The sequence below is a fragment of the Ambystoma mexicanum genome, chromosome 4p, assembly GCF_040938575.1.
Source record: "Ambystoma mexicanum isolate Mex_15411 chromosome 4p, UKY_AmexF1_1, whole genome shotgun sequence".
NCBI lineage: Eukaryota > Metazoa > Chordata > Amphibia > Caudata > Ambystomatidae > Ambystoma > Ambystoma mexicanum.
The window spans coordinates 670,165,523-670,184,976 of NC_090927.1; the positions used below are offsets into that span (position 1 = coordinate 670,165,523).

Consider the following 19,454-nt stretch of genomic DNA (forward strand, 5'->3'; position numbering starts at 1 on the left):
AGTCAACAATGATGTGTAAAAAAACCTGAATGTTGTTCCCTTCCCACTCCCGGGGGAATCTTCTAAACAGGTGGCCAGGGGAGGACCATCACTTTTGCATCCCGACCATGGGGGCGGACTAGCGTGGGAGCATGACCTAGGTAGAGCGCCCTCAGGGATTGGGGAGGGATTACCCAAAGGTGAGACATGGTGCCCCCCCCCTTTCGAACACCCACTTACCAGACATTCCCTCAGCCTATATGGTTTACTGTTCCCCAAACATCCACTTTCCCCATTTCCTGGACAAAAGGACTAAGACAAGGAAGAGGAGGATTTCACCAGTATGCTCTTCCTATCCAAAACATCACAGTGCCATTAAAACGACGGAACTACATTCAGAGGCACTCTGCTATTTTCATTAATGTCTCACTAACAAGGCCAGGCGAAGTCAGGCACTGGGTGAAGATTGCGTCCACCTGAAACCTGTTAATACTCCATAGGTGAATAAAAGGAGTAGCTGCAAGAAAAGAAGGAACAAGTTGAAGCCCGAGAAGGAACCCGAGTCAGAGAACGAGCTGACCAGCAACTGTGAAAGCCTGGGCACCCTGAGAACTGCTGTTGGATATCGCAGCACAGAGACACTGAAAGCCTGTGGTTTGACAAGGCTAGAGAAAGCCTGGCGAGGGAGCCGTGTCTCCAAGGAGCCAGAAGAGGATTGCGTGCTAAGCTTATTTCTGAAGGGAAGTCCTTGAAGAGGTGTCTCTTCCTCTGGTCCAGCGAGGCAGTGCAGGAGCCCCTGGCCTCGACACAACATAACATCAAAAGGTACACTGAAGTCATCACAACCGGTGAGTTCAAAGTGAGATGGAAGCCCGGTTGGAGAAAGACGCGAAGAGCAAGAGATAATTTGTTGCAAGTGAAGGACAAGTTTAGGATGATGGACGCGCTGAACAGAAAGCTTCAATTGTCCATTATGAGCTGTAATGTGAAAGCGAAAATTGTGAAAGCGAAGGAAACAAATTAACAGAGTGGTTGCATGTATGTTTAGACGTTGTCGAAAGACACTGTTGAAATTGAATCACTGTCCGAAAGTGCAGGGGATCTGTGCGAAACTCTGGTAGGAGCAAAATAGAAAGCATGAGAGGAGAGCTGCACGAGATGGGAAGAGCAAGCTGAAACCCCAAAGGAAGCTAAAGAGTGCATGGGGCACGACCCTGTTTGTGAACTGTGATAAAATCGATAGAGTGCCGTTGGCACAATCCCATGAAGCCAAGGTATCAGAGAGGTCCCGCACAGGGCTGAGTAAAACTGTGCGCTTTAGAAAGTATCTGATATTAAGAGCTATTTAGTTGTTAAGAGCTGTGGAACTGTTGGGGAAGGGAAATCTGTTTTTGAACAAGAGAATCTGATCTGATGTGAAGAGAAACTATTGAACTGTCTAGTTGTTGGAATTGTAGGGGAAGGAAACCCTTGATAAAACCAGAGCAAGAGAGTCTTGTGAAAGCAAAGTATTGCGAGCTTTGAAATTCCTGAGAGAAGGTGACGAAGGGCTTCTAAGACTGTGGAGAAAGATAGCCATTAGAAACCTGACAGAACTTTGTGTGAACTATTTGAACCCAAGAAACTTTGTTGAAGCCCAAGTAACTCAAGCTTGGGGAAGGGAGCTGTGGCACAGCTCCAGTGCCATCCTGATATTATTTTGACTCACTATCTTATTTTGATCCAATCCCGTACACATTATTGTTCTAGAAGTAAGTGATACGTTTGACACAGACATCTTTATTATTTTGACTGACAGACATTTGACTGCCTTTTGACTTAGTTTAATGGTTGAGACTACTTTTGTTTAGAAATAGTGCCAGTTAGGAAGTCTCCAACCCCTTTCAAGTTAATAAAGGTTTTACAAACTTGCCTCCTTGTGTGCCTCCTTGTGTCTGTGTCTACCTCTTGATACCATGACTACCTCACAAATGCCAGTTCAATAGATACTTGTAAGATACAATACACGTTGGCAGCCATACAGCTCCCAACTTACCCCAGTCTTTAGTAGAGGACATTACCACATGGAAATTGATATTAGCCTTCTCCCAACCAATCAGAATGTTTGGAATGTTTATTTCAACAAAACACTTCCTCTCTGGGAGGATGTTTTTTTTCTCCACTGCACCATCCTATTTAACACACCAGAGTGAGAGCTAAAAGATCAGAATATGCTTTCACTTTCTTATAAACCGTTTAATTTTACAAGACGCCTAATGCATGCTTATGCTAAACCCACTGTAGTTTAACTTAAGTTTGCAATTCAAATGCTTAACTTATGAAGACAACCCTATTATTTAAACACTAAAAAATAAAAGCGTATTCAATGTACGAACTGAGTCTAGCCATTGACTTTACTCAATATTAAAACAATGGGCCTCATTATGACCCAGGCGGCCACGGAATGAACAGTGCCGGTAAGGGACCGGCACCATTAATTCCGGGCCACCCTATTACGAGGTCTGCTAGCGGGTCCCGCTAAGGAACGCCTGGTCAGACCCGGCGTCCTTAGCGGGACCCACTAGCAGACCAGGATGCTAACAACGGGCCGTCATTAATGGGCCTGTTGTTAGCATCCTCCCCATTCCCATTGAGCCCTATGGGGGCTCAAATGGGAATGGGGATGTACCAGGTCCGGGTCCCGCGAAAGGGATTTACCGGGCCCTCCAAGGTTGGAATGGCCCGGTAAGTCCCCTATTGCAGGACCCGGACCTGGTACCCGTTATGGGGGTACTACCTCCATACTCGTAATGAGGCCCAATGTTTTACTTCACCAAAACTCCAAAACATATATTGCTGCTACCACAATGAACTAATGTTGCATCAACACCCCATTTCATGGGCTGGGAAAAGGGGTAACGGTTCGCTTGGGCCATTAACGGGGGCTCTGGGCCGTTACCCCCCCAACCCCTGTTCCAGCCATTGGAACACTGTGTTAATGCCATTAGCACACCAAATGAAAGTTATTTTCATTCATTGAACGGGACGCTACTCGTGTCCCGTTCAATGAATGAAAATACTTAGCCAAGATGGGCACCATGGAAAGGGAAAATGTCCATGGCGGCCAGCTGGGGAGCTGAGGACAGGGGGCAGCAGTGTCGCCTTCCCACCCCTGGTGCTACTGCCTTATAGCTTTCAGGGGGGTCATTATCACTTAGTATCCTGACCCTTCCTCAACTTATGGCCCTCGGCTTCGCCTCGAGCCATATCTTGGTGGCGGGTCATTATCCTGCAATAACAAACCCTGCCTCAGTTTATAGGACTATATTATTTTAATATTCCAAGGCAAGGGACATCTGAATAAGCTGCATTTCAGTATATGAAATATATGCATTTGATGTAGACTAGTGAGTATTCTACTTAAAGACATGATTCACTATAGTGTTTCAGTCACTGCTAACCTGGAAACTCCAACAGTCGAATATTTCCTTAGTCTGTCGACATCTGAGAGCTAAATTCCCTCTAACTCTCTGACTCTTAAGCAGACAGGTGGGTAAGTTTACATTGTATTTTTCTCTAAACTAGGACTAGACGTTCTTACTATTATCTTGCCATAACTAACAATCGGCAAAGGGGGATAGTAAAGTGTAGTTCCATGTTTGTGGCTGAGATGTAAAAATGTCTTTGCTTCGAAATCTGGGAATTGAATACGGAGTGGTCAGGTTCACATCTCAGAGACGATTGTGATTCTTTTCAGACACCAAAGTTTGACATTGAAGTATTTGCCACAGTGCTGAGAAATGGTAGCACACATTGCTCCTGATATAATAACTTGTCTTTTGTTGTCTAGCTTCAAATTTGACCTAAAATTGATGCTTTAAAAGTGCAAGAAAATTGTACTTTATAATTAACTTAATTGTCACACAATATGCCACAGATAAAATATTTGCGCCTTCTGTGATACCAAGCAGTTGAATAGTATATCACATAAGAAATGGGAAACGCATCCTTCCAATGCATAGCAGAAATCAATATCCCCTTCGGCCACACTTACTCCACTAGTGGTACCTCCTTATTAACTGGTTTCCTCTCTTCATGAAGGCAGGTTAATTGTACATTTTCTATTGAATAAAACAATTAAAGTGGACAGTGTTTTTAGAAATAAAATAGTTATTATAACTGTGTCTACTTTACCTTCTGTCTGTTGAGAGAAAAAACATTCTATTTACCTTCTTTTCAACAGTTTTGTTAAAATGTTACTTCTTACGGTTGTCGTCCATTTTGTGACCTGCTTTCAATCCCTTAAAGAGGAAGTGACGTAGGAGGGGGAAGGGTAAGTGCATTGTGAAGATCCATTAGAGCAGCAAAGATGCAAAATTAAGGGTTGCATTTTCTTGTACTTTCCACTATCAAGTACACTTCCCAATTGATATTGGCCCACCGATGGTTGTAGATCTATAAGCTATAATTAGTAGCGTTAGAACTACCGCTGTAGAAATAGTTGAAGCGGCACCACTACTACTTTTTGAAGTACTATTATTATAACAGTACGAACATTACTGACAATATTCATACCACAACTATTAGTAGTACTACTACCACCAGTACTACTAGTACTATCAATATAAACCTACTATTTTACTACTAAACGTAGTACTGCCAGTAGTAGTAATATTTATAGTGAAGATTCTATATTTAGTATTAATTCTGATATTACTACTGGTATTGGTAAGATTACTGATCGTGGTAGTGGTCCTACAACTGGTAAGAACAGGTAGTAGTACTGCCACTAGTTGTAGTGCTACTTCATCTACTAACAGTGCTACCACTACTGCTGATTGTTGTACTGCTACTTTTGGTATTCAACCTACTACAGCAGATATTACTATTGATAGTATTAGTAGCAGTATTAGTATTATGAATACCATCATAAGTTACTTTACTTGTAGTGGTACTATTACTACTGAGTAGAATTATTACTGCTACCGGTGATACTACCACTGCTAGTAGTAGTACTATTATTGTTACAAAAGTTAGTACTACTGGTAAGAGCAGTAACATTACTGCTGCTGGGAGAAGTACTACTGTTGGCAGTAGTACTATTACTACGAATAGTAGCACTACTACTTCTGGTACCTCTAAAGGTGGGGCCAGGTAAATGGATCGTTCTATGTGAAATTACCTCATTTTGAAGCTCTCCAGTGAAAAAGACTGATTTAAATGACCAATTTTCTTTTGATCTTAAAACCGGCATTGTAGTGGTCTTTTTCACTTGAGAGCTTTACAGTGAGATTTTTTTTTTTTTTTTTAAATATCCAGGGGCCGGGTGGGTTCACCCCACAAACCCCCCCCCCCTTTGTACTTTCCGACACCCTCCACCCCCACCCTCCCACAGGATTTCTCTCAAATTTCTCAGGCCCCTACCTCCCTACCCAAGACTCTTTCCCCCAACCACAACACAGCCAGACACACAACACACACACACTTAGCCGTTCTCCTCGCGGTCCGCTTCCGGGTCCCACAGAGCCTGTCGGTCCTTATGCGCACTCATGTGCGGTAGGGGCGTTGCAGTTCGATTTAGAAAGACCCCTATGTGCGGTCACAGAGGGGTCTTTCTAAATTGATATTTTGGTGAAAAGATCTTTCTAAAAAAATCTTTTCACCTAGAACGAAATGTATAGTAAGTGAATTTGTTGGTGTAAAGTAAGGAACATTTAACATTTATTTTGCCCCTTTGCTGCTGTAATGGATCTGCAGCCTACAAATAAGTGAGCAGAGAGCTGATACAAACAAAATAACAACACAAATCAGAAAAAAAAGCTGTTGACAGTGATCAGTGCCCCTTCTGTAGCCAGATAGTTTTCATCTCAGAATCAGGGCATGGGCAGACGCTGCAGTCATCCATATTTTCAACGAAACAGGACACTTTTTAGCTTACGAAATCCACTTGCGAAAGCTAAATATCTCTTAAATCATGTTAGCAAATCACAGATACAATTAATTTGTTTAGGATTCTAGAAAATACAGATAATGTGGCTCTTTCAAGTCAGTAGACCTCTAGGTAATATGGCACATTGTCCTCCCCCTAGCTAAGATCTAACTTCTCTGATGTCCTGCAACACTTCTGTTCCATAGTTGCCAACATGATCCATTCCAATCTGTAGGTGTGTATACAGTCCTGTTTTTTTTCTTTGCATTCTGGAATTTGTAGTTCTGCTTTTCCCATTATAAAACTCGACTACAGATCCCAGAATACAACTAGGACTCGATAAGCACCTACAGATTGAAATGGATCATGCTGGCAGTTATGCTTTTCTGTTAGTGACTTAATCAGTCTTCCAAGCACACAAATATTTTTTAACACTTTTATTTAAACACAGATGTGAAGCATACTGAGTCCCTTAAAATGACAATATAAGCAGTCAATCGCAGTAATAGGAAAACGTTTCTCCCAACACGAGGAGCCCTCCCCAAACAATATACCTTCTGAGCATTGTTGATCCACAACTCCCCCACCCCCCTCATATTCACATCAAGGAATAACCCAAAAAGGGCAGCTGGAAGGTCTGGGGCGGGTACTTCTGATGATACTCAATAAACAGCATTCAGAAATCTAAATATTTGGTCAGTTAATTATTTACACAGGAGGTAACCTTTTCAGCCACCAAAATATCCCACACCTTAAGCCACCATTGTGCCACTATCGGCCCCTCAAGCTTCATCCAGCCTCTTGCGACCATGATTCTGGCAGCAAGGAGCAACTGAGTCACTCACTGCGCCCGACCACCCGATTTAGCATAAGCATCCTCTACAGGGCAACCCAGCAGTATGACCAACGGGTCAACTGGGAGGTCTGTTTCAGTGATTTCTTTAACAAGTAATAGAATAAACACCCAGAAAATGTGAATCACAGGATAAGACAACCACATGTGGAAATATCTACCCTGCAAACCACATCCTTGCCAACAGGTCGGATCCAGTTCAGGATTCATTTTATGTAGCCTAAGTGGTGTGGTTGAGTACTACCTATAACATTTGTACATACATTCTCTGTTGGTATGCATTTGGAGTATATACGGTTTCTTGCTCAGATATTTTTCCAGGCCTCCTAATTTGTAGCATGCCCCACATCAGCTTCCCAACTCCACATACATGATGGCCTATCCTGCAACTAATTGATGCCCCGCAACTACTAAACATGTGAAAAACCACCACAATCAACACCCTTAACCAAAGTAAGCTCCAGGTCCATGGGATATCTGGTCCCCCAATCTTTACCAAGGGGTAATGATCCAATGACTGATCTGTGCATACCTAAATCTCACACTCTCCTCCAATGAGAACCTGGCTTTACAATTCCATCTGATAAAGCTGGGACAAGGATTGGAGACGACCCCTGTCCATGGCGAGAAACCATGTCCAGAGAATACAGGGAGAACTCCAGATTTCCCAAAACTGGGGTGCACAAGCCCAGCCCAGGGACCACCCTGCATCTTCAGGGCCCTCTGCAAAAAATATAGCAAAACCTGCATTGAGGACAATAAGCTGGTGGTGCAAGGGAGTTTAGGGTGATCAATAAAGGAAAAGATGCTAATTTGCATGGACAGAATGCCTTTCCGATGGTTGCCCATTTGCTAAGCGTAGTGGGGTCCCTCCATGAGAACATGTGGGAAACCTAAGCAGCAAGAAAATACCTAATAATTTCTGGTGCACCCCATGTCTCCCCTTTTTGATATTGCACCCCACCACTCCCCTGGGAATCCTAGGTTTCTTCCCAACCCATATCAATTGTTGAACATTGCGTTGCAAGGTCAATAAAGCAGGAATAGTAGGTACCAGGACTGGCAACGTTTGACAGAAATAGAGGGATTGCGGTAAGAGATTAATCTTTACTGCCATGATTCGCCCCATCAAAGAGATTTCTTGCCTACTCCACAACTGAGATCATCCGCCAAATCTTTCCACAAGCTAGGGAAATTAACCCGATATACCCGTAGTGAAGATCCGGGAATATGCACACCCAGATATTCCAGAGTCACATTCCCATACAACTGGACACGCAGCATGCACCATTACCATAACATTGCTAGGTATGTGGATCCCCATGGCTGCAGACTTCTGATAAGTCACAGAGAATCCCAAAAAACTCCTCAAATCTCTGCAACAGCCCCAATAGACGCTGGGAGATACGTCAGCATAAACAAAACATCATCCACATAAAGGGAGATATTAAGACGGGCCCCACCCACCGTTCTTCCCTGTAATTTTGGATTATCCCTAATTCTCTGGGTGAAGTGTTCTATAACGACAGCGAATAACAAAGGCGATAATGGTCAGCCCTGTCTGGTTCCTTGGGTGATACGAACAAGGGCCGTTTATTCCTGTTAACCCTTATCGTAGTAGATGGCACATAATTAGCCAGGAGCAGAAGTTGAGATGTTGAGCCAAAGCCCTGTAAAACCTCCCTGAAGTAGAGCAATGACACACTTTGAATGCCGTAGTGGCATTCAATGGTCTGTCCCTTCCTGCGATATCGATAAGATCCAGCACCCGCCTAATATTGTCATGGGTGCTACACTCCAGAAACAAACCCAGCCTGGTTAGAGTGGAGCAGACTGTTCAAAACTTCAGCCAGCCTATTATCCTGTATTTAAGAGTAAAGTTTAACATCAAGTTTTAATAATGTGATGGGCCCGTATAATTGACAGTCACATGGGGGCATCACTTGCTTCAGCAACAAGACAGTACTCGACTCGCTCTTCAAAGGGGTAACTGTCCCCGTCTTTAGAAGCAAGTTAATTAATTTGGTTAGGGGTTTAATCAGCTGGGGCTGAAAAATCTTATAACGGGAGGCTGAATATCCTTCCGGAACAGGGGTCCTATTTTTAAGTGATGTAATGGGCCCCGCTACCTCTGCTGTAATCGGGGGCATCCAATTAGGAAGATTTGCCAACCGCCAATATGCAGTTGCCGGGGGAGTGGGAAACTACACTGCTATTTCCGCAGCAAAGTACCTTTCCACTATCTCTACATTGCTCTGCCCAAATATTGAATCGTCCCACCCCCTCTTCCAGCCCCATAATGGGATTCATAGTCTACACGGTCTTGAATTTGAATACCAAGTATTTGTTTGCCTTATTGCCTTTTGTATAATTAGATTGATTAGTGAGCCTGAGCAGTGTGCCCAGTCAAGTGAGCCTCAAGATTGTTCCTTGCTGAACGTAATTGTCTCATGGCTTTTACAGTGCCAGACTGCTTATGGCCCGATTCCACATTATGAACCTCCCCCTCAAGAGTCTCCTGGAGAGTTCTATGTCCCTTAAAATATGCTGCAGTGTGAGCTCTAAATTCCCCCTTAATCACTGCTTTTATAGCATCCCACACAGTCGTATCGGGGACCCCAGGACCAGCATTTTCTGCAAAATAGTCAACAATCGCCTTAGCAATGGATTCTCTCAGGGCCATATCTCCTAGGATCGGATCACACAGTTTCCAGGGAGGTCTGCGGGTAGGGGAAACCCTAGGCACAATCAATACCAATTCTACTGGGGCATGATCAGTTAGCAAGTGCTAATCTGTACCTCAGTGTGGGGCACCAACAAAGAAGAGATCAGGAGGAGATCAATCCTCAAAGGTCCTATGTACATGTGAGAAGTGCGCAAAGTCACACTCCCCATCATGCAATAGCCTCCAAAGATCAATTGGGTTCATTTCCCTGAATAGCTTCTGCACAGCCAGGGCATATATAAGGTCAGTCGAGGAGTGGGGAGTGGGACTTGTCCAAATCCGGATGAGGCACCAAGTTGAAATCCCCCCACCCCCTACGATCACTTCACTTCCAATAAAGGTAACCAATTCAGACAGAAATTTAGTGAGTAACACATTCTTGTTTTTTATTTTCCAAATTATTTTTTATTATTTGTAAAGGTTCATGAACACATATAGGACAATCATTTGTATGTACATATTGTAGAATAGATATAAACTTAACTCGGCTATCTTAGTCGTAACGTAAAAGGAGTCAAAACAAAAAAAAGGGGCAGTGGAGGCAATGAGGGCGGGGTGGAAAAGAACAAGAGAGAAAAAGGAAAACAGAAATACTAAAACCATCCACCGAACACAGATGTTGAACCCTTAAGTACCAGTCTATTATGCAAGTCTATGCAAAAAGGACGAGCATACTCGTCCTTGGCACTTTGAGGAGTCAAACCAAGCAAGCCTTAAGGCACAATTGTAAACAGTTAAGCATGAAGGTCATTAAACACACCCCAGATGCTCTCATATGTGTAATGTTGTATGTTGTGTAAAAGTTACTTTCCCCTTTTAGAGAGAAGTGACAAACTCATCAGCCAGTCATCAACCCAAGGGGCAGTATCACTTTTCCAGAATTTCAGGATGTGTCTTTTGGCAACCAATAATGCCCTATATGCCCAAAAATGGTTTCCACTGGGAAATGGGCCCAATACGCCAACACGTGGGTCTCTTGGAAGGGACACACCCAAGACCAAATCAATTCTCTGGATAATGCCATCCCAAAACAATTGAGTTTTCTACATAACGATAACATATGGAGGGTGGTGCCGGAATCACTTATGCAATTCCAGCAAATATCTTTACAGAATAATGTACACAACCACATCGTCCATGGAGACCAGTACAAGTAGTGTTTAATCTGCTGCTGCATATATCGTAACTCCAAATCAATCTTTTATTTAACTTGTCCTGCACAAATGCGATTCCACTCAATGTCCGACAACAAATGCATCAAGTCTACATTCCAATTATTTCTACCACAATGTGACGCCAGTGTAAATTCTTGAGGCGTAATAAGTTTATATAATGGCAAAGCTGATAGAGGCATGGTTTTAGATACGTGCATGATCACAGGTGAGGCATGCACTGTAGCATTTAATGGTGATAGAATATTAGCAAAGAGATCCTTCAGTACATTATAGCGTCAAATCTCTCCTGCCTTTTAGCTTGAATTTTAAAACGTAAGATTTCAAAATCAAGCATGTTCGGACCATCATGAACCTGCCCAATCCTCCAAATGCCTGCTTTTTGCCAAGAAATCCATGACAAAGCACAATTACCCTGTTGCACAGCCAGATTTTTCCACAAGCTAGAGTTTACACAGAGTAAATAATTTTCTCCTCGTATCACTTTACATTTATTCCATTCTTTTACCACATGTTTTATAAATGGCAGCGTCAATTTGGCAGGCAGTCTCTTTTCTGTAAATAGGACATCAATTGGCATAGGTGAGGCAGCTTCTCTCTCAATGTTAATCCAACCTGCACAGTCTACTTGGTCAGGCATAATCCAGGGATGCAGATTGCATAATGTAAAGCAGAATGATAGCTCCTTATATCAGGATAGCGAAAGCCACCTAAATGCACTGATCTTTGAAGGACATCTTTCGGATTTCGTGTATCTCCCCCACAAAAATCTATTCAGTGATTTATTAATATTCAAATGTAGTTTGTTCGGGAGTGGTAGTGGAAGCATATTAAAAATATATAACAATTTAGGAAGTAGATTAGCACACTAACCTTGTCCCAAAGAGTCCATTTTAATTTCTTCATTTACTGCAGAGTATGTCTATCTCAATAAGTTTCAGCTGAATGTTATTGACCAAGAGAGAGTCAACATCTCTGTCAATATGGACACCCAAATATTTAAAAACAGAGTCAGCCCATTCCGCCCGATCTATATTAAATAGTCCTCTATGGCACAAAAGCGAGATTAGAAAAACTAAGGTCTTTGAGATATTCACCTTATAGTTGGACATATTTCCAAATCTCTGAAGTGATAGTAGGAGTTCCTGATAAGAGAACTCAGGATTGGAGATAAACACCAAAAGATCTGCATATAAGAGGACCTTTGAAATATAGTCCCTGAATGGATGCCCATAATGTCTGGATTATTCCTCAACATAACTGCTAGAGGCTCAATAAAAAAGGCAATGAACAACAGGGACAGAGGGCAGCCCTGACGAGTGCCTTTATGGATTTGGCAAAATGCTGAAATATATCCATTAACGTTACAACTGCTCTTGCATGCATCTTTCAATTTGACCATATGTTTTTCTCTTTCTTGCTTCTTATATGAAGCCAAACTAATCATTCTACCTCTCGTTGTGGCTTTTAAAGCATCCCAAACTACTGACAATCTGTCAACCGAATTCAGATGATCTGTCAAGAAAATCGAGATTTCTCTTTCAATTTGGCTGTCAAATTCTGGATCGCTAAGAAACTGTGTATTCATTCACCATTGTTTCTTAGATTTCAAACCTCCCGCAGATCCATCTAATGCTGATTCAATAGGGGTATGGTCTGATATCCCTGATACCAACTCTACGTACATCACCACAGAGGTTCCTACTAATCAGATAAAAGTGAATACGTGATGCTGTCCCATGAAGGGTCGAGTGAAAAGTGTAAAACGTACTCCCACTGTTAAGATCTCGCCAAATGTCATGCAAATCCCACTTATTTAACATCTCAAAAGACTTTTCCTAGCCTTAGCATCAGCATATGAATTAGTCTCGTTGGATTTGTCTAACTTTGCATCTAAAGTGGTATTAAAGTCACCTCCAATAATCACTGCCGTACTGCCCAGCTTGTCCAGAATTTCATCTATTTTTTCAAAGAAGGTTGCTTGGTCTACATTGGGTCCGTAGATATTTAAGAGCATCAAGTAAACAGTTTCTATATATAATTTAAGCCCAACAAATCTCCCAATGGGGTCAACACACGCCCCTTCAATCTTGTTTCTCAATTCATTACTAAACAGGATAGATACACCCGAGAGTTACTGGCAGAATAGCTTGAAAATTATTTGACATATAAATGATTCAAAATATAACCTGACTGTTCATCAGTCAAGTGAGTCTCCTGTAGGAATACTATGTTAGGTCTTTTTTTATTTATAAACGTCAGGATTCTCTCCTCTTGACCGGATTATTTACACCTTTTACAGGCAGGAATTAAGACACAAAAGAAACTGTTTAACATTTTACACAATGAATCAAGCTTAACACTTGGATTCCAGTAGTAGCGGTCTACTACTTACTAAAATAGAACCGGTTAACCAAAGATAGCAGAGAGGCAGTAGCAACCGCCCACCAATAGAATTTAGATGACATGCACATCTTAATACAACAACCCACAGTAATTGCATCTAAACTTGCATCACCAGAAGTATCTCAACTAATGAGTTCAGGGTTATAATATCCAAATAATATATAAATAAACCAATCTAAATGAGAAGTGTCAATCTAGCACATATACACATATACACCAAGATTGACCTATTTATCAACATACACTCAACTATGTATACAATTGTCTAACTATATTGAATTCATATATGTGAAAATACTGATCTTCTACATAAAAACACATACATACATTGAATTTTTCAGTACACTCACTGAAACACAATTATCTAGTCAAACAGTTGTAACTTTATATAGATTCTAAGTCTAGTATATCTTGAAAAGTAACAATATGGCACAGAGTAAAAGATGGCATTCTTAAATGGACATAAGGTATAAATATAGATAAAGCACAACACTGCCCCTCAATTTTTATACATGCATCGATATTTGACATGCAAATCTAGCGACATTCATAATATTCCATTTCAATGCTTAGAAACACACAGTGAATCAGTCATGACAAAAATGCAATCTGTAATTCAGATATTTTAATGCTGCCTCGCCGCAGTTCAGCTGGTGCCATGAGGAAGAACTAGGAGTTACGGGGCATGAGTCATCGGGTTTACAGTAGCAATACGTTCAAGCTACCAAACCCATTCAAGCAATCCGCTCCATTGCATTCCTGCAATAGGGTATCCCTGTCCGCATCTCGCTGTAAGCTTGTACTGTTGTGTCACACTGATTATGTGTGCTAAATACGACCCGGCACAGTAACGCGGTCCAGTTCCAACACAAGTTTAGTACTCATTAGCTTACCGAAGCCAGTGTTCATCCATGAAAGAACGTTCAGAGTTTGCGTGGGTAAATTCCGGATTTTGAAGTCCAGTGGGTTCCACATACATGTGGGAGCAACGCGCTACGCACACCACGAATGAGCGAACAAGGAACAATGAGACTGTTTCTCTCACAGCCGGAGAATCAAGGAAGTATGAATGCTTCCCTTGAGTGCCATAATATTGTAGCTCGCTGTGAATTACTAGAGGAAAGGACCCTCGCAAAGTATGTCACGTGTCACGCACCGACTTATGACAGATTTCCACAATTGAAAAGTGCGGGTATTTTTCGTGTTGTAGGATGAAAAAATATATACATTAGTTAATATAGATAAAAATTAGACACCTCCATGAATGTGTAAATGCCACAAGTGTCAATGTGTTTGGCTTCTTGTTCATGTTTCACTGAGATTAGGGTGCAGTTATTTCAGGAAAGAGAGTGCCTTGAAGTGGTCAGGGAATGAATGTGTAGTTCCATCAACAACCACTTGTAATATAGCTGGATATATCATTCAATATGCAATCTTCTTGTCCTTGGCCAGTCTCTTAGCTGCATTGAACTGCTTTCTTTGCATAGTAATTTCTTTACTGAAATCATTAAGAGCATGATTTTATGTTTCTCACCCCATTTGAATACCTCCAGTTCTCTGGCTCGTTTCAGCAGCATTTCTTTCACTGGGTACCGTATAAACTTTACCAGAAAGACACAGGGTGCGGTGGGGGGGCGGGGAGGAGAGTTGACCAACTGCTGGTTTAGGGGCAAGATAACGATACGCTCGTTCAATTTCCAGCATTTTTCCTTTTTGTAGGTCTAGCAGTGTTGGCAATATCTTTTGCAAGCAGTCTATAGGGCGGCCGCTTTCTACACCCTCTGAGAAACCTGTAATCCTTAAGTTAGATCTTCTATTTTAATTTTCTTGATCAGAGATTTTTTCTCTGCCTCCTCCAGAAGTATTGACATCGTCGCCACTTTATTTTCCAGAGCCAACAATCTGTCTTCACATCCAGACTAGTTTCCAATTCTTCACTACGCTTCTTGACCATGGATTGATCTTTTTTCATTTCCAATACAGTCTGTTTAATTAGTCCTCAGCAGATTGGCCTTCAGGTTGGGATCCAACAAGACATTTTTTGCTGTCATCTCTCACCCATTTTGAAGGCTTTGAATCTTCATTTAAAGGATCAACAGGTTCTCCCTCCTCATCACTTCCCAATCTGGACCTTCTAGAGGAAGGATTATCAAGCATTTCATTTGCGTCTGCCATTATGTATTCCAACAGGATTTCCTGGGCAGGAGCAGAACTATATCCCGGTTCCACCACTCCTGGACCTACTACATGCCACATATTGAATGGGGAAGAGCCCGTTTAGCAACATACCCATGTTCAGTGGACAAAGATGTCTCTTCTGGAGTAAGGCAATAGAGCAGCCCTTATCTTGGAGCCTTTGCAGAACTGATCTGCACTTGTTAGGAAAATTAAGTCCCTGTGCATTGAGGGTAAGCACCCTGACCCTGGACTGGGCTAAAACTACTGCACTATCATGCTTGAAGAAATCACAGTTGGAGATACATAACTGTGTCAACTCTGAACATCCTAGAACAATCAAGGAAAAAAATAAATGATCATGGCCCAACAGCCCTGCATCCAAATTTAACCCATCTCACAAACAACTCCCTCCCCAAACCAATAACTGAATAAAGCAAAAGGAAAATCCAACAAAAGAAAACATTCAAAAACTGGAGCTGTTGCCATCATAGCTCAGGGCTAATGCCGGGTATCTCCAGGTCTGATTGCCAATACAAAGCTTCACGCCGTAGCACCTTTACATGCCCCTTCCTTCCTCCAGGAACAAACCATAAATGATGGATTACAGTCAGGGGGATCCACGTTTCTCAAAGTAAAGAGCCTATCGATACCGAGGCAGCACACAACGTAACATGTCAAAGTTCAAACAAAACAAATAATCAGCCTGACTATCTCTTGTCCCCAGAGGGACTGCTCGGCTTCCAAGCCTTCGCCGCTTTGGACCACAGCCTCCTCTGTGGCTTTGGAGTGCCCCTGGCACACAAGGTAGGCGAGGAGGAGGGTGCCTCTGCGAGGGGGCCAGCAGACCATCTGGAAAGAGATCCTCTGCTTCCAGAGACGATTGTCTCCCCAAGCATGAAGAACAAGGCCGCAGGGAAATCCCATCTGCACTGAACTGTGAGTGGGCAGAGCATCATTTGCTTTTGGACAGTAGTAGCAGCCAGATACTCGAATATTTGAAGGGCAGTCCTCCTGAAGGTTATGTTTGACGTGAGTTGGGGCCCATCCATAGTTTTCTGCTTGAGGGAGAAAAAGTGAACTTGGCTGAGGACATAAGATGGAAAGTTAGCCGCATCCCTACTGGAGCCTCGGAGGCAATGGGTTTGATCCAGTTCAACAGCTGCATCTTCAGCAAGGTGAACGAAAGAGAGCTTGAACATAGTCCGGGAGGTCTGCATCCTCCACACAGCCAGGAAACCCACACACACCAACGTAATTCTGCCTGGAGCAATTTTCAATGTCCTCTTGTTTAGATTCAAGCGCATTGCACCTTCGTTTCAAGTCCAGCAGGCATTGAGCCGTTTCCGAGGCCTTCAGGGTCTGCTCACAAATGGTGTCCTCTATTTCCCTGATGCATTACTCCGCCTCAACAACTCTCCCATCCAGTGGAAGTAAGATTGGAGGTAATATCGGCCATGCTATTTTGAAACTCCATTTTCATTTCTCCAAGCAGGATTATCAAATCCAGCTTGGTAGCTGGGCGTGACATTCCCCCCTGTCTCCCATGTCACCAGGTCTTTGGACTGAAACCACCACTGTGATGACTGCCTTAGCTGTGTACTGGCCCTCTATCATCAACGCTGTATCGCTGCTCCGAGAGGACTTCTGCTTCTTCACCATCATAGAGCACCACGTAATACCCCAGTCAGGAGAAAAGGGGTCCAAACAAACAAGTCCAATCTCAACGTCAAGGGAACTCACCTGTGTGTTCAGCGCAGATATCCCCCTCCATAAATGTGGGCAAAAGGACCCCCCCACACCACCACCCCTTTCTCCAGCAGTTGCCCAGGATCCCACTCTCAACTGTGGCAAACTGGGCCGCCAATATAATCCAAAGCTTCAACTTGTTAGCCCGCCTCTGTTCGGATCACTTGCTCCTCACCAGGAGCTTCTGGCTGCATAGAACGTGAAACCCCCATGGACTCTCACCACATTCAGTAGGTGCACTCCGTTGTTATCCCCCTGGGCCCATCAACAGACCTAGAGGTAGCAAAGGGGGAGGGGGGGGCAAAACCATGCTGAATCTCGTGGGGCAGCCTCACCGCCTCAGCTGGGCCACCGGGGTCACGGTCATCATCTTGAATCAGACGCACACCCCTCGCACTGCGAACAGAAGCGGATTATCCGCTACACGGCACTGAGCAGGCTCTCCTCTCCTCACATCCCCCTCAGCATCTTTTCCTCAGAGGATGCGGCCGCCGCCGTGCTCTTGGGGCCACAGATCCTCTGCCTCTCTGCGTCGGATCGGGGCAGCAGAGAGGCGATCGGAGAACAATCCTCTCGTGAGCCCTTTAAGGCCACACCCCGAAAGCACACAATTCTAACAACCTCTCACTGTGTAAAACAATAATTGCCAAAGCCAACAGCCTTTGGTTTACATATGTCAAGCGCAGTCTCCAATAAATGTCATTCTATGACTAAAAGACACCAATAAGGTTTGCTTATTACACGTGATAATTGTCATTTAAGTGCTTAAAACATAACCTGCATACAATTTAAACAAAAACATAGAGCTTAAACACTGGAGCAGTGTAAGAGTTGCCGCTCTCTTGATGTTGAATAACTTTTGTGCTGGGGAAGGCTGCCTGCCTTTGCCTTTGGCAAGTATAAGTGTGGTGGGTGAGTAGTACATAAGGTTAACAAAGTCTAGGGCTGCTTTCATTATTTTCAAAGTCTTGTCGTTCTGCATTGCTGTTTTCCACTTATGTTTGGATAGATTTTCTTGTTTGATGATGAGTACTTGATCCTCCTTGCTGTCCTTAATCTCTTCTTCTTCAGTATCTGTGAGCCAGGCAATCAGCTGACTTGTTCCTTGCTCCGGATACGTTATGTATGCTATATCTCATGTATACTCTGTCAGACTGCTTACCCATTTTCTTATGCAGAAGGACATTTTATCAAGACCGTTGGTGGTTAATATCTCTGTTAGGGAGAATTATCTGTTGAGGCTAATTTCCCAAACCTAGTGAGTCCCCCTGTAGCTTTACTGGATTTTTGGGGTTTATATTTTTTCTCCTGCTAAGAGTGAGACTCTCTTTCTCCCACTCTTAGACATGATTTGAGATATCCTTTGACTTTGGAATGTGTTTTATGGGCTATGGGGTCTTTTACTCCATAGGGCTTCATGTGTTTTTGGTATGTGTGTTAGACGGCACCCTCCGTGCTGTAACACCGGGGTGTCATAGTGACCCCCAAACATAGACTCCGTACCCTGGGACTGACTACTGTCTCCCAGGGCATGTAAAGTCACCATTGGCTTTACAAACCTAAATTGTGAACAGAACCAGTACAAACCATCATATTGTGGGCGTACTGGTAGGGGAAATTCGATTGCCCCTGGGTCTGTTGTTCGAGGGAGCACTGTCCAGTCCCCCTGAGCGAGTTTTGGCTGGTGGCAGTGGATACTACTTTTTATATTCAACCACACATATAACAACAGAATTTAGATGTCTATAACTCTATCCCAGATAATACTAAAGAGTATTATAAGGACAGTGTCCAGGTGAATGGTCAGGAGACTCCTGCCATTAGGGACACTGGGGCAGCATAACTGTGGTGGACAAATCTTTTTTTCAGGCTGAGGATGTTGCTAAGGCACCCAAACGCCTCACCAAGTTAGCTGGAGGGCCTGTGCAGATGCTTCCCCAATTACCAGTTCTCATCCAGTGTAATGACATGACTGTGAAGATACCTGTCAGCATACAAAGTGAGGTACCAGGAAGGGTTCTGTTGGGTAATGACTTAAAAACTCTTGGAGTAGTGTCACATACCCCCAGACCTCCTAGTAAAAGGTTACAGGAGCTCACCAGACCTGCAAGGGAGAGAACCATGAGAGGTACTCCCAAGGAGATGATGAAGAAGGATTTCACTCCTACTCCACTGTAGTTACAGCTTGCTATCTCGGAACAACAAGAAGAAAAGGGGAAACCCAAGACTTCTAGGAAACAGCCAGCAGCAAGCACTCCAGTGCTTCCAACAAGGACTTCCCCTAGGTTGTCCAAAGTTACATCTGTAACTCCACCTCCAGCTGAGGCTGAAAGGGAGGTACAACCCTGTGTGGTTGAGCTAGACTCTGAAAAAGAGCTAGTGGAAGGCCAAGAACTCATTGGAGATCTGGATCCTGTTGACCATCCTGAGCTGCAGTCTTTACTGGCAGAGGGTGGACCCAACAGGGCAGACTTCAGTAAGGGACAG

At 43.3% G+C, this 19,454-nt stretch overlaps 1 protein-coding gene across 9 annotated transcripts in view; it reads left to right on the forward strand.

Annotated features, from left to right (window-relative positions):
• The window catches only part of FAM135A (family with sequence similarity 135 member A), a 1,883,908-nt gene that overhangs the window by 861,565 nt on the left and 1,002,889 nt on the right, over positions 1-19,454 (forward strand). The window lies entirely within an intron of this gene.